The sequence below is a fragment of the Macaca mulatta genome, chromosome 9, assembly GCF_049350105.2.
Source record: "Macaca mulatta isolate MMU2019108-1 chromosome 9, T2T-MMU8v2.0, whole genome shotgun sequence".
Lineage (NCBI taxonomy): Eukaryota > Metazoa > Chordata > Mammalia > Primates > Cercopithecidae > Macaca > Macaca mulatta.
The window spans coordinates 12,431,300-12,453,008 of record NC_133414.1 but is presented as its reverse complement, the minus strand read 5'-3'; the positions used below and the strand labels follow the sequence as shown (position 1 = coordinate 12,453,008).

At 40.1% G+C, this 21,709-nt stretch overlaps 1 protein-coding gene across 8 annotated transcripts in view; it reads right to left on the bottom strand.

The window, feature by feature from the left end:
• The window catches only part of CELF2 (CUGBP Elav-like family member 2), a 538,967-nt gene that overhangs the window by 416,924 nt on the left and 100,334 nt on the right, over nucleotides 1-21,709 (bottom strand). The window lies entirely within an intron of this gene.

Genomic DNA, 21,709 nt, shown 5'->3' with positions numbered 1-21,709 from the left:
TACATGTTAAACAAAGCACCCATGATCTCTCTCCAAGAATCTCTGAGAAACGTATTCCTTTTGGGATGTTGCTTCATGTTGACCTCTGTCACCCAAAGCTTATGAAGGAACATGGACAGCAAAAAATGGAATTCTTTTAGTAGCAAATTGCTGTTTTTCATTTCTTTGTTATAAAGTTCTACCATTGGGGACTGTTGAAGGTAGATACTGTAATTCAAATGGCGCAAAAGAAAAGTCACTAAAGAAAGGCTCTATAGCATATTAATAAAAATGACCAGGGACAAATTTCAGAACTAACTTTGTCCTAATTGCCGTCTCTTGTCTTTCGTTTTCTCTTTTTATTTTCCAGACAGTGTCTCTCTCTGTTGCCCAGGCTGCATTACACTGGCGCGATCTCGGCTCACTGCAACCTCTGCCTCCTGGGTTCCAGCGATTCTCGTGCCTCAGCCTCCTGAGTAGCTGAGATTACAGGTGTGTGCCACCATGTCCAGCTAACTTTTGTATTTTTAGTAGAGATGGAGTTTCTCCATGTTGGCCAGGCTAGTCTTGAGCTCCTGACCTCAAGTGATCTGACAGCCTACCAAAGTGCTGGGATATGAACCACTGCACCCAGCCCATCTCTTGTCTTTCAATCAGAAATGTATTTTTGGAAAGAGAAGGGAACAATGAGTAGAAGGAGGAGATAGAGGCTTTATGTTGATCTCTTTTAAAAGGAGAGAAGGGCTCAACTTTAGACCAAGGGATTAAAGGTGTAATTCTTAGCAACAATGGTGTATAATCTCCTTAGTGTCATATAACCCCTTTAAGAATCTCATGAAAGATACAAACACCTTATATAGAGAAAATAACAATATATACATACACACACACTGTGGTACACACTTGTAGGTGGTTCATCGGCCTCCTGAATCTAATGTGTCAATCCTGGTTAAGAGCCTCAGCTTTAAATGAACATTTTCTTTTCCTACTGTGTCAATTCAAACAAAGGACTTCCTTCTCAACAAAGGACATTCCCTGACCCTCCCAGCTGTTAGAACTCGCTCTTCCTATTTCCTCCCTGTGAAAATACCTGGGCACTTTGGAGAAGTGGTGGTTCCCACAGAGCCATACTTCCTTAAAAAATGAATAAGTTTAGTTTCTATAAAAATATTATTTCCTAAGTAATCATATAATATTAAACAATCAGATTTTATTGCTATAAAAATTGGCTTTGGGGAGAAAGTTTTCATTCCTTCAGCAAAACCAGAGTTGAAGACATTGTCCACTATGCCACTGAAAGGTCACACACGTTCATCTCTTTGAAGAATTTAGCGTCTACATAAAAAATTTTTCTTTCCAAACAGAATCCGGAATTGTGGATACCCCAGCTAAGAAACACCCCTCCCTTTAGCCTTCCCTTAGGACATTTATTACAATAGAAGTATCTTTTAAATGTTTGTTTTACCCTTTATCTTTCTGTCATTTGACACCAACATATATGCTCAATAAATATTTATTAATCCTATCAGGAATGAATGAACTTTTCTGGCCTCATTGGCCTTGAGGGTGAGATTTATGTTTGCAGCTTGATCATAGTAACACTAACAGCACAGAGTTGAGATACAACTTAGTCTAATCTTTTAACTTTTTAGTTTTGCTTTCCAGACTATACATATTTTAATATGATGAGTCCCCTGGTATCTTTTAAAACGATGTTGTTCATACATTATAATAAATCCATTTAAATCACAGTGGAGCAGCATTTCTCAACCTTGACATTATTTTGAGCTAGATAATCTTTTGTTTTGGACATTGCTTTACCTTGGACATTGAGAAATGTTTAATAGCACCCCTGTCATCTACCCACTGATGCTGGTAGTACTGCTCCCCACCCGCCCCATTGTAACTCCCAAACATGTCCTCAGACGATGCTGAATGTCCTCTAGTGACAAAGCTGTCATCAACTGAGACCACCGCAGTAAGGTCAAGCACAGCGGCTTACACCTGTGATCCTAGCACTTTGGGAGGCTGAGGCAGGAGGATGGCTTGAGCCCAGGAGTTTGAGACCAGCCAGGGCAACACAGTGAGACCCTGTCTCTACCAAACATTTTAAAAATTAGCTGGGTATCATGGTGCCTGCTTGTAAACCTAGCTACTTGGGAGGCTGAGGTGGGAGGACTGCTTGAGCCCAGGAGGTCAAGGCTATAGTGAGTCATGATTGTGCCACACCACTCCACTCCATCTGGGCAACAGAGGGACATTCTCTCTTAAAAACAAAACAAAACAAAACAACAATCCACTGCAATAGAAATGTCCACAATTGACCTCTGTTTCAAAAGCTTGCTTGATTGACCAACGTCCTTTACTTGCATAGGAAAACACAGAGGCTGAAGCCTCCTAAGAGCACCTGCTTTGCTTTGGCTCCAGCTGCTTAAGTCTCCACGCTTAACAAGAGTATGTTGTGTTCGTTCCCCAACCCGCTTATGGTACTGGTAATCACTGTAATTTTTAAATTTAATTAAGCATGATGTAAAATTGATGAAATACAAGTGTGGAAAAATTCTTGTTTCCGTAAAAACTAAGTTGGAAACTTTGAAAAGATAAAACATGACAAGTCACTTAAGAAAAACTAATGTTGAATTAGATACAAATGTCTCGAAGTTCTTTTTCCTTTAAAAAAAAAAAAAAAAAGAAGGAAACTCCAGTCCGGGTGCAGTGGCTCATGACTATAATCCCAGCACTTTGGGAGGCCGAGGCAGGTGGATCACTTGAGGCCAGGAGTCCAAGACCAGCCTGACCAGTATGGTCAAATCCCATCTCTACTAAAAATACAAAAATTAGCCAGGTGTGGTGGCAGGCGCCTGTAATCCCAGCTATTTGGGAGGCTGAGGTAGGAGAATTGCTTGAACCGGGGAGGCAGAGGTTGCAGTAAGCAGTGATCGTGCCACTGCACTCCACTCTGGGCAACTGAGCAAAACTGTGTCTCTAAACAACAACAACAACAACAAAAAGAAATTCCAAATAGTGGAGTATGGGTGGATTCATGCACAAAAGACAACGCAGAACTTTATTCAGTGAAGCACACATTCAGAGACAAAGGTGTTGGCCCTACCTTGAAAGCAAAAGACAGACGCGAGGGGAAAGTCATGTTCATCACGTATTAAGTTCCAGCAGGAGAAAACCATGCTTTACACAGTCATGTGCTAAAAACTTTCATGAGAGTTACAGATACTACTTGATGTCCGTGATTACTGAAAACCTGATGACTTCATTGGCGCATGTAGCTCCAAGAGTTAACAAGACAAAACAAAGAAAAAACCCCACTGTATTTGTCTGCAGTAATGTAGCTAGGACTCATCATCCAGTCACCATTCTTTAGATCAGCAAATCGACAAACACTGGAGCTTTTCAGGGGACCGTTTATTTGTTTTTATCTGTTTACTACTGTTAAACAGTCATCTGAATTAGTCACATGTTTTCATGAATTTATACCTTTTGTAAAGAAACCCTTGAGCGAAATAAATTGAGCAGAATATCCCATGCTTCTTCTAGATTATGCTCTGTCATAAGTCAGTTGAGGGGATTTAAAGCAGGTGACGTAAAGACCATGCATTTTTCATTGAACTTTTACAGGCACAATGTCCATTATTAGCATTGCTTCCTAAGTGTAAATCATCTTTATTTGCTGACTAATGTTTATTCATGCAACATATTCATTTGCACTTAATCTACGTTCAGCCCAGGCAATGCTGGATGTTTTGAGAGGCACTAAGATGAAGTTAGATCCTGATCCTTCTTGCCAAGTGTTTACATTCCAGTGAAAGAAACTGTATAAGGTACCAAGTAATGAATACGTTTCATTTTTCTACTATTGAAAACTCCCCTAAGGGCCGGGTGCTGTGGCTTACACCTATAATCCCAGCACTTTGGGAGGCTGAGGTAGGAGGATCGCTTGAAGCCAGGAGTACAAAACCAGTCTAGGCCACACAACAAGACCCCATTCCTACAAACAAACAAACAAAAAACAAAACAGATGAGGTGTGCATGGTAACATGCACCTATAATCTTAGCTACGTTGGAGGCTGAGGTGGGAGAAGTGCTTCAGCCCAGGGGCTCAAGGTTGCAGTGAGCTATGTTCCTTCTACTGCTCTCCAGCCTGGGTGACAGAGCAAGATCTTATGTCAAAAACAACAACAAAAAAGGCAACTCTAAGTCAAAGATCACATCTCATATACAATTTTGAATACTCAGTGCCTAGCACACACCAAACACTCAATAAATATGAGTGTAATAGTCATTTCTACTGGCTGGTAATTCTACTCTCTTAAGTTCATTTTTTAAAAATGCCTGATACAGTTATAGCAGTATTTGGAGTTTCATTGTACTAATTTCCTTTCCTTAGTGATCATTACGAAGATAATCTGATTTCAAGTGAAAAGCAGAACACGAAAAAGTCTTTTATTGATTTATTTATTTTTTAAAGGAAGCTTCACCCTGTCACCCAGGCTGGAGTGTAATGGCGTGATCTTGGCTCACTGCAACCTCCGCCTCCTGGGATCAAGCATTTCTCTTGCCTCAGTCTCCCGAGTAGCTGGGATTACAGGCATGTGCCACCACACTCTGCTAATTTTTTTTTGTATTTTTTCGTAGAGACGCGGTTTCACCACGTTGGTCAGGCTGGTCTCCAACTCTTGACCTGAGGTGATCCACCCACCTCAGCCTCCCAAAGTGCTGGGATGAGAGGTGTGAGCCATCACGCCTGGCCCAGATCACTAAAAATTGAATGAAAACAAGGATGCAAAAAACTACAAAGTGCAATTATATGTTCAGAGGAAAAGAACTGTCTCAGCAGACTGTTCTGCTGAGGTGATGGGAGGTGCTGGTTTTGATAAGTTGTGTATCCTTGGGCAAGTCGTTTTACCCCTTCAGGGTCTCTGTGTCCCAGATGTCAAAGTAACACCACACCATTGTTGGTGTGATCATCAGCCTGAACCAACAGGAAAGCTCTCCGCAAATTTGAAGTTGCAGCATAAATTGAGTTTTATTGAAGGGAAAAATTCCCAGAAAAGATAGCAGACAAGTGTCCCCTGTGTCTGACACAGTTTCGGTAGATTATTTAGCATTCCTTAAAAAAATCGTTTAATTTTAAATATGTAGAGTATTCATCAGTGCATAGCGTGATGCCAGCTTTTATCAGCTGTCTGCAGTAACATTCCCTCGTCATCTCCTGTCCTTCCCCGTTCCTGAACTATGCGAACAGTTCTTTTTTTAGGAAGTGTTGAAGCAAGAGCACACCATCTATTTCTGTGCAGCTGCCAGTTTCCAAAATTAGCTGACAACTGTAAAACAGAAGACATGAGCCCCCATGCTAATTGTGTGTCAGCAAGATAAATATTTTTAAGACCTGGAATGTTTTTCTCCAATGGTATCTTTAATTTTTTCCCCCAAAAGTACAGAGACCTTTTTTTTTTTTTTTTTAAAAAAAAAAGGTAAAATAGATTTTATTTTTATTGTCTGTCCTACAAACGATTTAATGTTCTAGTTGTAGGTGTGAGGTTTTCTTTATTGTAATTAAGAGTGAAAGTATTACAACCAAGCAGATTTTTCCCCTCCTCTCCCTTCCCCTTCCCTTTTTCCTTCCAGCCTCCCTCCCTCCCTTCCTTCCTTCCCTCCCTACCTCCCTCCTTCTTCCCCTCCCTCCCTCCCTCTCTTTCTCTCTTTATCTCCCTCTTTCTCTCCTTCTCTCTTTCTCTCTTTTGTCAGCTTGAGGCAAACAGTGGGCATTTTTAATTTGGATCCATTTTCAAATAAAACATAAACAAGAACTTAGCTTAAAGACATCATTACAGGCTGGGTGCAGTGGCTCACACCTGTAATCACAACACTTTGGTAGCCTGAGGCTGGTGGATCACCTGAGGTCAGGAGTTTGAGACCAGCCTGGCCAACACGGTGAAAAACCCATCTCTACCAAAAATACAAAAATTAGCTGGATGTAGTGGTGCATGCCTGTAATCCCAGCCATTTGGGGGGCTGAGGCAGGAGAATCGCTTGAACCTGGGAGGCAGAGGTTGCAGTAAGCCAAGATCGCGCCACTGCTCTCCAGCCTGGGCAAAAAGAGCGAGACTCCATCTCCAAAAAAAAAAAAAAAAAAAAAAAAAGATATCATTACAAAGGCATATATTAATTCAGGACAGTTAATTTTTTTCTTGTGTGGTAACCTTAGCACTGGAAAATGCCAAACACCTTAGAGATGAAAGTTTCTTCTCTGTTAAACAAAATCTAAAGACACTGTTCTTTCCCCTCACTCTGATTTTCCCTCCTGTCATTCATCGCTGTTTTCATGCTTTTTGGCCTTTATGTCTTCTCTCCTACTTTTATTCCTTCTCGATTTTCACTCACATGATTAAAACATCAAAATGTGTGTGTGTGTGTGTATCTGTATACAAACACAAGTAATTATTCTTACATGGCGGCATCTACAATTGCACACATTCATGTAACTGTTCACACTAACTAGAATCTTCTTTAACACAAGCCACTATTCCAGGCCATTTACAGGCATCCACTCACTTAATCCTTATAAAAGCCTCATGAAGTAGTTATTGTCACTAAACCATGGTTAGGACGAGAAAAATGAGACAAAAATGGTAACTTCCCAAGGCCACGCAGGCAATGACAGATAGAGTCAGGATTTGAACACAGCCCAAGCATCCTGGCTCTGGAGCACATGTTCATTAGGATGTGAACAACAGAGGAGTATGCATAAGCCACAGATACATTATCTATGCCGTATACTCGTGCACCCCTTCTGGCTTCTGCTATAGCAAATGAACCACAGCAACAAAAAAAAGCCCCATTGGCCAGGTGCAGTGGTGCACGCCTATAATCCCAGCACTTTGGGAGGCCGAGGCAGGCAGATCACGAGGTCAAGAGATCGAGACCCTCCTGGCCAATATGGTGAAACCCCATCTCTACTAAAAATACAAAAATTAGCTCGACATGGTGGTGCACACCTGTAGTCCCAGCTACTTGGGAGGCTGAAGCATGAGAATCGCTTGAACCCAGGAGGTGGAGGTTGCAGTGAGCTGATATCATGCCACCGCACTCCAGCCTGGCAACAGGGAATCTCAAAAAAAAAAAAAAAAAAAAAAAAAAAAAAAAAAAAAAAAAGCCCCATTGTTAGGAACTTCACATTCTAGAAGTGGGAGACAGACAAAAACCAACAGGCAAATGAATATTGATTCCTACATTACATAGTATACGTTACGAAGGATAAAGCAAGGTAGCGGGGTAGAAAGTAAAAGCAGGGGTGGTAGAGGCTGTAATTTTATACAGGGTGGTCCTGGAAGACCTCTCTGATGAGGTGACTCTGTGAATACGTGATTGTATTACATGCAACTGCTTCCATCCCCACCTCCCTTTCTTATGCTCATTGCTTTCTTTTGCACTACTCTATTTCTTTCTTCTTCTTAAGATTTATGGGGTACCTGCTGTATGAGGCAGGTGATACTAGCTATTGTTGTAATTTAAGAGAAAATATGGGCATCCCATGTTTGTACATTCAAAATGCCTTAAACAGGCTCACCACATCACTTAGAAAACCTTAGGGTTCGACAAGAGATACTTTACATCACTACAGAGGCCAGCCTCTCAGATCTACTCCTGGGTGGAAATGATTGCAATATGAGCCAGCTACATTCGCAGATGTGGTTCTGCTTTCAGAACAGCTTCCCAAGAGCGCTCCTCTAAGTTCCTTCTGCCTAGCCTGTGTTCATAGGAACGAACCTTTCTCTACCTCTCAGTTCCATGATAAAGTCCAGGAGGCGGAGTTTCGCTTTAAATCACTCCATACACTTTTGGGATTTCACTGCCTGGATGGAGGTCCGGACAGGCCCCAGGGCCAGGCTTGCGGAGAGGCGCTGCCCTGGGGAAACCGGTCTTCCACGCACAAATCCCTTAGTCAGCACTCAGGAATGCACTGCGCGGTGCTCGGAACAAGCCACTTCCGTCCGATAGTAGGCAGGTCTGCAGTCTGAGTTGTCAGAGGCATCGCTGCAGTTGAGATTCATTGAATCTAATCACTGACACATACAGCCTCTTCCTGATCATCTTTCATTTTCCCTTGGGGAGTCCTGTTCAGAGTCCTTGCTATGATTTTATGTGGCTCACAATTTACTCGTATTATTTTAGTATTCTTTCTATAAAAGAGCCACAAGTGTGTGCCTTTGTCCCTGCCCTTGTGCTCAAATGCCTTGAAAATCAAACTGCCAAAGGTTTCTCTTAATCACCTCCGCAGAGGAGCCCATCTGGTCCTGGCTGGCGTCTGCAAGGGAAGCCAGTGTGCACATGGCACTGGTGTCCCTTCCATCATTTCGAGATAGCGTGAAGGGCTTCTGTTTGCTTTTCTTTCAGAAATGTGCTCTTCAGACACAGCTTAGAAATCCACCCAAGAAGAGGAGGCCTGTCTTGGACACTCCTAGTAGCATTATGAGGATGTTCCCCATGCAGGCTTGGGTTTGCATGTTAATCATCGTACACTTTATGCTCTGTAATTCTACCACAGTTAAATAACGTGAGCCACTGACTTGGCTGTTAGTAACAATTCCTGCTCATTGAAAGTCACTCATTCAGACTTTAGCAGTTGCAAATGTAACCAGCTCTTGAAGACAGTCTCAGAGCCTAGAAATGTCACATGAAGTTTCATTCACCAACTTGTACTCCCAGAAATGAAAAGCAAAAGTCAAAGCAAAAATCAAAAAAGCAGACAATGCCCATGTGAGATATATACTTGTGTTTCTTTTTCTTTTTTTTTTTTGAGACAGATTCTCACTCTGTAGCCCAGGCTAGAGTGCAGTGGTGCGATCTCAGCTCACTACAACCTCTGCCTCCCGCGTTCAAGCAATTCGCTTGCCTTGGCCTCCCAGGAAGCTAGCTGAGATTACAAATGCATGCCACCATGCCTGGCTAATTTTTGTATTTTTTAGTGGAGATGGGCTTTCACTATGTTGGCCAGGCTGGTCTCAAACGCATGAACTCAAATTATCTGCCCACCTTGGCCTCTCAAAGTGTTGGGATTACAGGCATGAACCACTGCACTGGCCTGTGTTTCTTTAAAGCTTTGTGAACAAAATGATACCTCTCCAAAACAAACCAAAAAAAGTGTATTTTTTTCAAGTCCTATGCTTGTACAAGTGGGAGAAGATCAGTTTATTAAAGAACTCTGCAGTTAATATTGCTGAATTATCATGCTCTAAACTGCACTGCAATTCATACATGGCTTCTTAAGGAAAAACACACCAAAATAATTATTAACCAAAAGTAAAAATTTTATATAAGTTTGTTTAAAAGGATGCCTATTTTACAATAATGCCTAATTTTTTTCTATTAGTTCCCAGGGGCATAATATCACTAAGTCCCCTTAATTAGAGAAAATCTTCTCTACTCTTGATAATTTCTGGATCAAAGAGGGATCTGCAAATACCAGCCTGAATTGTGATGTTTGACTAATGGCCTAATCCATCAACCAACAAGTATTGGTATTGAATTCATTAGCATTTATTCATTTGTTCAACACACATTTCTGTACCTCCTACTGTGTGTCCATCTCTACATGCTGGAAATTAGACAGGAAACTTTATAAACATGAGCCCCCTCTTTCATGAGGCTGTCTGTCTCCTGGGGAAAACACGGCCACAAATACTTACACAAATGAATACATAATGATAAGTCATGGGAGGAGATTTTATCTACCTCATCCCTTTTGGGGAGGGAAGAAAGGGAGTTTTTGCTGAAACAAATATCAGGGGACTTCATTCACCTAACAGCCAATGCCAATATTGGTGACTGAAAAAGGAGATAACATGGACAAGAGGAAGAAGATTTTTGTCTCAGAGATACTCCTTCTGTTTCTGAGAATGGAAAATGCCAAAGCCACGGCCTTCAAAGAGGAGTCTGTGTGAGAGCTACCAGGGCAGAAGGAACACGGGAGGTTCTGGTGGAGAGAGAAACCAGGGAGAAGAACAAGCAGCTCTCTGATAGCCACAGAAAGACTCCATCCAGGATGAAGTGGTTTGATGGATACGATGAAGAGATAAGCTACCCTAGCCCCTGGATTTCTGCTGCCTGTGATGAAGTAGGGGCCACATTATTTCCTCCTACCAGGTACTATGAAGACTTTGAGGGACACAAGCCATTTCTAATGACACAGCCTCTCTTGCCTCCCCCAGATACCCTGAAGTAAGGAACAGATTTGCTCCCATTTAGGGAGCAGTGTGGCTGCAGTGACCTTGGTCAAAAGCACAGCCCCTCAGAGGACCTCCCTCTCCCTGGGCCTACCTCCAACCTGCAGTCAGAACATGGGGCTCCCCTCAGTTAAATGCATTATTTTTCTCTTTAAAAAATGCACCAGTGGCGAGGCATGGTGGTTCTTGCCTGTAATTGTAGCACTTTGGGAGGCTGAGGCAGGAGAATCAACCGAATCCGGGAGGTGGAGGGTGAAGTGAGCCAAGATGGCGCCACTGCACTCCAGCCTGGGTGACAGAGCGAGACTCCATCTCAAAAAAAAAAAAAAAAAAAAAAGTACCCACAATTGCATCAAAGCTGTCTCTGGCTATGAGGTTGAAAACTCTTAGCAGCCACTTATGGAAATAGCAAAGAAATAAAGGTTTTTCTGATATGATTTGAAAGAATCTTTTTGTTGTTGTTGTTAATGTTGGTTTTTATTTTTTAATTTTCTGAACAATGGCTATAAACACATAATAAAATGCTTCTTTTCTCCTGAAGCTAAAGAACCTATTTCCTTTCTCCAACAGTGTATTTATTTATGTTTAAAAATATCCCCTCATACAGTCTTTGACAAGGATCAGGGTAGTGTTATCAGTCCTCATTTTGCAAAGTAGCAAAGTGAGGTTCCCTGAGGGTCAGAAGGCAACTCCAGAGCCAAACATCCACCCTCTGACTGTATGGGCAGGCTGGGCAGCAGCAGTATGGGCAGAAACAGAACTTGATTTGAGTCCTGAGCATAAAGGAGAGAGAGCGAGACGAACATTTTTCCATTCATGGGGCATTTTACCCATTTGAAGTAACACTACTCTGAGAGCTTTCTGCAGAGGGGTAGCTCATGCTATTTTAGACCTTTCAAATTTTCCAGGTTGCTTCTTGGACCATGCTGGGCAAATTAAATGTGGTATTCATCCTTACCTCTGAAAATGCAAATCTGGGTATTCAATGTATTCAACCATGATGGGGTCATGTCCAAATCTCTCATTTTAACAATCTCCAATATATCTTTTCTCTGTAGCAATGGGAATTTTGAACCAACCCCAGATGAAATTTACAACCTTCAATACATTCACAGATGACAATTATATCTCTATAATCACTAAAAAAATTAAAATAAAACCAACAGAAGTGGAATCAACAGTAAAAGAGCTAAATTATAGATAACAGAATATTCATAAAACGATACCTCATCTCATGAGTGTGGGTGCACTGCCTGCATGCCAGGATTTCTTTAGCCATGGGTGATATTCAGCATATTGCAATTGAGTGCAATTACAGTTAGCTATAATTAAGAACAATTACAGCTTTTATTTCTCTACTTGTTCTTTAAAAGCACATTTGTAATAAAACTTTTTTTAAAAGGTGAAGAATATAATTATACATCCTTATAACGTCTCAAATAATTAGTTTGACTAAAGTTTCTTCTGGAACAATTTTCATTTTAACTGTCAAATCTGCCATTTATAGTCAATGAAACATACTTAAAAAAATTCCATCATTAACCTTTTTCACCCCATATAGCTGTATATGAATTATCGGTACAAATTAAAGGTTTTGGTATTTAAATCTCTAGGGCCTGCTGCAAGCTGTATGAATTTTTTCCCTTCTAGTTATGTGTGTGCATGCATGCGTGTGTGTGTGTGTGTGTGTGTGTGTGTGTATGTGTGTCTTTGAACAAAAAGGAAATGCTATATTTGTAGAGTATGTTTTCTTGATCAAGATTTTGGGAAAAGATTTCTTATGTTAGAAAGATATGTTCTCGTGGCTCACGCCTGTAATCCCAGCACTTTGGGAGGCTGAGGAGGGTGGATCACAAGGTCAAGAAATCTAGACTATCCTGGCCAACATGGTGAAATCCCATCTCTACTAAAAATACAAAAATTAGCTGGGTATGGTGTCATGTGCCTGTAGTCCCAGCTACTCAGAAGGCTGAGGCAGGAGAATCACCTGAACCCGGGAGGCGGAGGTTGCAGTGAGCCGAGATTGCGCCACTGCACTCCAGCCTGACGACAGAGCGAGACTCCATCTCAAAAAAAAAAAAAAAAAAAAAAAGAAAAAGAAAAAAGGAAAAAGAAAGGTATGTTCTGGTATGTTCTCTGCTTTGCCTATTACAAAACACTCTCCCCTCTTTGTTTATTTACTGTATATTTTTATAGCATCAAAACTAAGAAGTCCCTGGATTGTGACAGGTCTGCTTCTCAGTTTAGTAATTTATGGAGCACATGGTCAATATCAGCTTACTTAGGACTAGTGAAACGCTACCTTCTCATAATCTAGATTCGGACTCAATGCTACTTCATTCCTGCTTGTCTCCTGTGCCGGACTGTAGATTCCACGAGGGCAGCAGCTTGGGTGCTTTTGTAACATCTCCATCACGAACACTTAGGACAGTGAGGGGCTGGTGCAAAGTGCTGGGTAAATTGAACACACTGCATTAGCAAAGACGGCTTTTTTTCAGGTCTTTCCCAGTTATGTTGGGGATAATTAAAAATTTTATCACCTGAACGACTTTGAAGATAGAAGAAAATTAGGTAGTACAACTCTGGAAATTAAGAATATTTTCACCATGTATCCTGTTGAATTAGCAGACCTGGGAAATAAATGGTGAGACAGCCTACGCATGTTGGGAATGAGGAGTTGGGACAGATCATCTTTTAAGATCTTTTACAACTTTCATCTTCTTTTTGAGACAGTCTGGCTCTATCGCCCAGGCTGGAGTGCAGCGGCACCATCTGAGCTCACTGCAACTTCCGCCTCTTGAGTTGAAGCAATTCTCCTGCCTCAGGCGCCCCAATAGCTGGGCCTACAGGTGCATGCCACCACACCCAGCTAAGTCTTTTTTTCTCTTTTTTTAGTAGGGATGGGGTTTCGCCATGTTGGCAAGGCTGGTCTCGAACTCCTGGCCTCAAGTGATCCTCCCATATTAGCCTCCCTAAGTGCTGGGATTACGGGCGTGAGCCACCATGCCCAGCCTCAAATTTTAGATTACTAGTAATTTATCAAACTTAGACCAAACTCTAATGGCAATTTAACATAAAGTTAAAATGGGTATGTGTAATTGTGTGGCAGTGAATAAATAGTAATTTCATTCCTAGGAAAGATAATGAGTGACAAAGATACGAATAAACCAAAAACAAAAAGCTGTTACTAAAAATACCCTCAATATTCAAAATACTGAAATTACTGGATATACTTTATTTTGTAAACTTTACCATTTATTCCGTAACAGCCACCAATTATTACATACTATGTTTTAATCATTTTGCTTAGCACTTCACATACATTCCATAGGTCGACAACACTGTTAGTTATTAATTGTCATGTCCATTCTTCAGATACAGAAACTTGAGGCTCAGAGAAGTCAAATCAGTTTGAACCCAGGCCTGTCCAAGTCTAATGTGAACAGTTAAAACAAGTAAACAAAACAAAACATAGCTAATCATGATCAAGAGACATCCAAACAGGATGATAATCTGGGTGGATCCTTATCTGAAGGCTGAAATGAGAGAAACAGGGATCTAAGAAAACAGTCCCACTCCCCAATTTTACTTATTGATCCTGAAGTGTTTTTCCAACTGCCTCTCAGGAATTGATACTTTCTATGACAAAGGTGTATATATACATATTAGAAGTTTTGAAAGCAGTTATGAGGTAAAATGGTATTTATCAAGGGTATGGGGGTAAAACTGTATTTCTTAGGAGTATGGGGTTAAAGTTCAGTTTAAACCCTTCCCAAGTGTACCAAAGGCAGGTGCATGGACATTAATCACAGCGATGTCTGCAACAGAAACAACCTAAACGCCCACGAATAAGCACATGGCTACGTAAACTGTGCTATGGATGTTGTGTGCAATCTAGGGAGTGGTTAGAAAGAATGAGGTGGACTTCTATATTCTAATATAGAGCGGGTTGGACACAGTGGCTCATACCCATAATCCCAACACTTTGGGAGGCTGAGGTGGGAGGATGGCTTGAGGCCAGGAGTTCATGACCAGCCCGGGCAACATATTGAGACTCTGTCTTTACAAAAAATAAAAATAAAAATATTATCCAGGCATGGTGACACATGCCGGTAGTCCCAGCTACTTGGGAGGTAGAGGATTGCTTAAGCCCAGGAGATGCAGGCTTCAGGGAGCTATGATCACACCACTGCACTCTAGCCTGGGTGACAGTAGGGGACTCTGTCTCTAAACAAAAATAATTAAAATAGATAGAATTACAAGGCATGTTGATTGACAGAAATAATAAGATACAGAATAATATGGTTCAGTTTAAGGATGTTTTGTGTTTAAAAATAAAAGACACAGATGAATAAAATATTCCATGGGTACATTTAAGTCTGGACATGGATGGCAATGGTCCTGGAAGGGAACACAGCAGCGTGATCCATGGTGGACTCTGTAGAAAGGAGACGGCAGGTGGCTGGCACAGAGTGCTGGGTGCCTCCTATCCCAGGCACTAGCACCAGGGACACCCTTAACTCACCACACCCATAGCCGGGCCAGGTCCAGCCACATCAGTGAGTCTTTTATGCTATTCAGGCATGCATGACCTGGGGATCAGCTGGCTTCCCCAATGACTGCATGTGGGCCTCCTGTCCTCTAGGGGCACTAAAGAAAAGCCTGAGGTCCCTGTGCAGGTGACTCTGCATCATTCCTAAGCACAGCTGCACTCCACTATGCCTGACGCCCTTCACTCACCACCAGCAGGAAATGGGGGTTTAGTACAGGGTGGATACTCAGCACCATGGAGGCCCTTCTGAAAACAAGGGCAGTTTATAAAACTCATTTCACTTGGTCAGGTTGGCCTAATAGCATGTAGTTAGATTCCTGAAATACATACAGTCAGTGTTTACACATTGACTCATCTTTAGACTCCCTATAGAAGCTTTCTTACTTCAAGTGGCCCTTTTGGACTCTTTTTGTAAGAAATGTAATCCATTTCTTCTTTATCTGTTTTATACATTTGTATTTTCATCAATTGGGTTTACTTATTGGAAAGTTCCATCATTAATAGAATTCTCCACAGTGAGGGGTAAGTAGAAAGTAAGAAGGTATGTGTACTAACAAAAACTCAGTCCTAGATGACAAATGTGGCTGAGTTGTATATAGCCATCACCGTTTTCATCTGACATCTGGGAGCAGATAGGTCAGATTTTTCTGGGATGGTGGGCTGGTAGAACCCTCATGTCCCACAGATATCGCAGGGACATTATACAAAATAAATGGAAATGGAATAATGTGAGCCAATATTCCGGTGGAACATGTCACTTAGCTGATATGCATAGTCAGGGCCAGTCTTACTGAGATTAGGAAATGGTACTGAGGAGCTCCAAAGAAATCTCACTTTCCTCTCACTAACTTAAGCTCCTAGACCAGTTCTCTGATAGCTGAAATTTCTCTTCTTCCGCATTCTCTCCTTTCTTTCTTCCTCTCTTTCCTCTCCTTTCTCCCTCCCTTCTTCTCCTTATCTTCCCTCCCTCCCTTCCTTCCTTCTTCCCTCCTTCTCTCCCTCTTCTCCCTCCCTACCTCTTTTCCCTCCCTCCCTTCTTCCCTCTCTCTCCTGTCCATATTCGCTTCCTCTTCTTCTTTCCTCTCCTCCCTCCCTTTCTTTCTCTCTCTCTCCTCTCCATCTTCCCTTCCTCTCCTTCCTTCCTCACTTCCTCTCTTCCCCTCCTCACCCTCCCTCTTTTCCTGAGCTTTACTAAGGTATAACTGACAGATGATCAACTACACCCACTTAAAGTACAGGATTTCATAAATTTACACCCGTGAAGCTATTGCCATAACCAACATAGTAAACACACCTAACAACTCCAAAGGTTTCCTTCTGTCCCTTTGTAATCCTTTCCTCCCATCCCTTCCCTGTCCCCAAGTAATCACTGATCTGCCTTCCTTCACTGTAAGTAAGTTTCCATTTCCTGGAATTGTGTATAAATAGAATCCTATGGTACGTACCCATTTTTTGGCCTGGCTTCTTTTACTCAGCACAATTATTACAGGATTCATGCATGGTGTTGCCTGTATAAATAGCTCATTACCTTTCATTGCTGAGTAGCATTCAATTGTATGAGTAGACCATGGGGCTTATGTGTCGATATTTTTCTTGAGGAACGTATGGGTTGTTTCCATTTTGTTGACTCTTACAAACAGAGTTGCTATGAACATTCATGTATACATCTATCAAAACTGTATTATTTCCTTGCTTTTGAGTAAACATCTAGGAGTAGAATAGCTGTATCAAATGATAGATGTGTATTTAACTTTTTAGGAAACAGCTAAACTGTTTTCTAAAGCAAAGGTGAGAGTGTACTATTTTACATTCCTACCAGCAGTGTGTGAGAGTATATGAGAATTCTAGTACTTCTGCTCTCACTATGACTTGGTATTTTTAATTTTAGTCATTCAAAACTGTGGATAGTGGTAGCTCACTGTACATTTAATCTACATTTTACTAATAACTAATGATGTTGAGAATCTTTGTGTGTGCTTATTTGACATTTGTGTATCTTCTTTGGTGAAACGCCTATTCAAATCTTTTGCCCAATTACAAAAAAAATGGGTTGCTTGTTTTCTTATTGTTGAATTGTCAGGGATTCTTTATAGTTGAAAGTATTCTTTATACATTGAAAGTAATGGCAAAAACCCTTACACATATAGTTGAAAGGATTCTTTATACATTGAAAGTAAAGGCAAAAACTGCAATTATTTTAGCACAAACCTAATATGTTCTGGACACAATTCCTTCATCGGATATATAAATGTAATAACATTTTCTCCTAGTCTGTAACTTCTCTTTTCATTCTCTTATTGATGTCTCTCAAATAAAATGAGTTTTAAAAAACTTTAGTGAAGTCCGGTGTACTAGCTGTTGAATCACGCTTTTAGAGCTGTATCTAAGAACTCTTTGCCTACTCAAAGTCACAAAAATTTTTCTCCAATGTTTTCTTCTAAATGTTTTATAATGTGAAGCCTTATATTAGGTCTGTGGCCATATTGAGTTAATATTAAAGTGATGCAAGGATTAAAGTTTATTTGTATGTGGATGTCTAATTGGTTCACTGTCATATGTTGAAAAATTCATTCTTTTCCCACTTCATTGGCTTTGCACCTTTGTGGGAAATCAGTTGTCCAGATATGTAAGGTCTCTTTGCTTGATATATGTAGGTTTTCTATTCTGTTGCCTTGATTAATCGATCTTTGTGTCAAGACCACACTGTCCTGATCACTGCAACTTGATAAAACATCTTGAAATCATACACTGTTAGCCTCCCAACTTTGCTCTTCTCTGTCAAAGCTATTTGATTATTTTAGGTCCTGTGTCCACATGAATTTTATCAGAAAATTCTACCAAAAAGTCCTTGGGGTGTTGACTGGTATTGCATTCAATCTATAGATCCTTTTTTGGGGAGAATTCATGTGTTAACACTATTGAGTCTTCTGACCCATAAATTCAGTGTGTCCATTTATTTAGGTCTTCTCTAATTTCTCTCCACAATGTTTTGTGTTTTCAGTGTACAGATTTTCACCTCTTTTGTCAGATTTATCCCCCAATACTTAATACTTTTGAAGGAATAACAGGTACAGTATACAGAAATACTATTTACTTCCATTTATATATCTTGTACCTTGCCAACTTGTGAAACTTAACTTATTAGTTCTAGTAGCTTTTTTATTAAGATTTTTTTTTTCAATTTTCTACATCGACAATCATGCTGTCTGCAGAAAGACAGTTTAATTTCTTTCTTTTCAATGTAAGTGTCTTTTATGTCGTATTTTATATTGCATTCTTTCTGACCGTGCTGGCTACAACCTGCAATAGAATGTTGAATTGGAGTGGAGAGGGCAGACTCATTGTCTTGTTCCTGATCTTGGAGAAAAAAGACTAAGTCTTTCCTTATTAAATGCTATAGCAGCAGGGAATTTTCTGCTACTAGATTAAGGAAGTTTCAGGTTGAGAACTTTCCCTTCTATTCCTAGTTTGCTGCGAATTTTTATCAAGAATGAATGTAGAGTTTTGTCAAATCCTTTTCTCCATCTATTGAGATAATTATGTGGTTTTTCTCCTTTAGCTTATTAATGTGATAAATTATATAAATTGCTTTTGGAATGTTATACAAATCAGACCCCAAATGATTATGATGAATGTCACTTTCTATAAATTGTTGGATTCAATTTGCTAAACTTTTGTTTAGAATTTTACATCTATGTTCATCAGGGATACTGATCTTTAGCTTTCTTTTCTTGTAGCGCCTTTGCTTGTGCTAACAGGGTGATGTTTATCTCATAGAATGAATTGGAAAGCATTCCCTCTTTTAATTTTCTGGAGGAGTTTGTGTAGAATTGGTATCATTTCTTTTTTTAAATATTTGCAGAATTTATCAGTGAAATACTCTGGTTTGTAGTTTCCTTTGTGAGAAAATTTAAAATTTAATTTCTTATTAGATATGGAAAGTCAGGTTATCTATTTTTTGTTGAGTGAGTTCTGAAAACTTGTATCTTACAAGGAATTTGTCTATTTCATTTAAGACGGGTTGGCTCTTAGTCCGTGACATGGTTTGGGTCTGTGTCCCCACCCAAATCTCACATCAAATTGTAATCCCCAATGTTGGAGGTAGAGCCTGGTGGGAGGTGACTGGATCACAGGGGCAGATTTCCCTTTAGTGCTGTTCTCGTGATAGTGAGTGGGTTATTGTGAGATTTGGTTCTTTAAAAGTGCGTAGCACCTCCTCACCTCCTCTTCCTCCTGCTCTAGCTTCCTGGTCACTTTCTACCATAACCGTAAGTTACCTGGGGCCTCCCCAGCTATGCTTCCTGTACAGCCTGCAGAACCATGACCCAATTAAACCTCTTTTCTTTCTAAATTACCCAGTCTCAGGTATTTCTTTACAGCAGTGTGAGAAAGGACTAGTACAGTCTGTAAGCCAATAATGTTTTTTTACATTTTTAAAGGTTGGGAGAAAAAAACACGACATAGACCATTTGTGGTCCTAAAAGCCAAAAATACTTACTATCTAGTCCTCTACAGACAAAGCTTGCTCGCCCCTGATCTAGGCTGTCAAATCTATTGGCATAAAGTTGTCATAATACCTGTGATTATCTTTTTAATGCCTCTATAATCTCTAATGATATTACCTCTTTCATTTTCTATATTCATAAACTGTGCTTTTTTTTCCCCACCCCACCCCATAAATCTGTTTGGCAATTTTATCAGTCTTCTCAAAGAATCAGCATTTAGTTTCATCAATTTTCTTTGTTGGTTTTCTGTTTTCTGTTCCACTTTGACTTTCATTATATCCTTTCTTTCACTTATTTTGTGTTTAATTAGCTCTTCTTTTTGTAGTTTCTTAATGTGGAAGCTGAAGTAATTGATTTGAGACTTTTTTTGTTTCTAACCATAGAGGTTTAGAGCTAACAGGTCCCCCACAATACTGCTTTAGGGGCATTCTTTGGGTGTGCTGTATTTCTTTATCTATTCAGTTAAAATACTTTCTAATGACCATTTGATGTATTTGACCCATTCATTATGCAGAAATGTTTTATTTTAGCTTCAAATATTTGGAGACATCCTACTGATTTATAATTCAATATTTTTATCATTTACATATCTTCCATCACTTGAATATTTTTAAATTCATTGAAACTTGTTTTATGGGCCAGGGTATGAACTATTCTGCTAAATGTTCTATGTGCACTTAAAAAGAATGTGAATTCTGTTGTTGGGTGTGATGCTTTATAAATGTCAATTAGGTCAGATTGTTTCACGGGTTGTTAAAATCTTTTATATCCTTACTGATTTCCTGTCTATTTGTTCTATCAATTATTGAAGAGGAATGTTGAAAACTCTGACTATTGTGGATTTGTCTGTTTCTCCTATCAGTGTTTGTTTCATGTATTTTGAAAATATGTTATTAGAGGCACCATAATTTAGAATGATGATATATTCTTGATTAGCTGATAAACTGACCATTTTATGATTATCAGATGACCCTCTTTATCCCTGGAAATAGTCTTTGCTCTGAAATTGACTTTGTCTACTACTAATAGAGCCACTCAAGCTTACTTTTGATTTGGGTATTAGTTTCTTAAGACTGATATAAGAAATTATCAGAAAATAGGTGGCTTAAGCAATATAAATTTATTCTCTCAAATTTCTGGAGGCCAGAAGTCCAAAATCAAGCTATTGGCCTATGCATGCTCCCTCTGAAGAGCATCAGCTCAAAAGGTTCCAAATAGCATCATATAATTCACATAAATTAGGTTTGGTGAGACACTGGGTATGATCCAAAGTGGGAAAATTCTTGTCTGTCTGTGGACCTGTGATACTAGAAAACAAGTTATCTGCTTCCAACATACAATGGTGGGTCAGGCATACAGTAGACTTACCCATTCTAAAAGGGAGAAAATTGAAGAAATAAGGGGTTACTGGTCTAAAGTAGGTTTGAAACCCAACAGAGAAGGTTCCATTAATCTTTAGGGCCAGATAATATTCTTTGCGGCTTGATCCACCCTCTAAGCCCATGAAGACTGAACCAGTCACTGTTTCTGGACCTACAGAGACCACATTGGCCTCTCATCTATGTCCACTTTTCTGGCCTCTGCCTCTGGATGTCTTTCTTTTCTTTTTCTAGAAAGGTAGAACATGTTTGTAGTTGAGCAGTTCTATCAGCCTGTTTTCTGCCTGTAGAAGCCTAGAAGTTCAACCTCCTTCTTTCATTTCATTCTGTCTCTATTCCCTTCAGTACAAGCAGTCAGTGTTTCTGCTGATATAATGTTCTCAGAAAGCTTGTTGCTCTCCTGTGCCTGCTGTAAGATCCATACCATTACACAAGAAGATTCTGCACGGATCCTTCCTGGATGACCCATCTCTATTGCTGGCCTCTGCTGAGATGGTTGCTTGGGTCCATGAGTCATAGGCCTCATCTCCTCAGCAAAGGTTTGTCCAGCCACACCCTTGGCCACATTGTCTGGAGCATATTTTCTGGATAGGTTGAGAATTTTCCAAATCAAGTGCTGTCCTTCTTTGTTTAATAGTTACTCCCTCAATATTTTTTTTCCTTTCTCTCTCATTCTGCCATAAGCAATAAGGAGAAAACAGCCCACATTTTCTACATTTTTCGTGGAAATCTCTTCAGCTAAATTCCCAAGTTTGTTGCTACAATTTCTACTTTCCACTAGACCCTAGAAGGCAATTCAGCTACATTTTCTACCACTTTCTAAAAAGCATCTCCTTTCCTCTCATGCCTGATAACATATTTCTTTTGAGACCTCACCAGAAGCACCTGAAATATTCTAACTTCTACCAACAATCTGTTCATGATGATATAGGTATTCTTTAAAATGATAGATGCTTTCTCTACCATGGTCTTCACTTCTTACTGAGCCTTCACCAGAAACATCTTTAGTGCCTGTATTTCTACCAATAATCTCTTCAAGGAATTCTGGTCTTC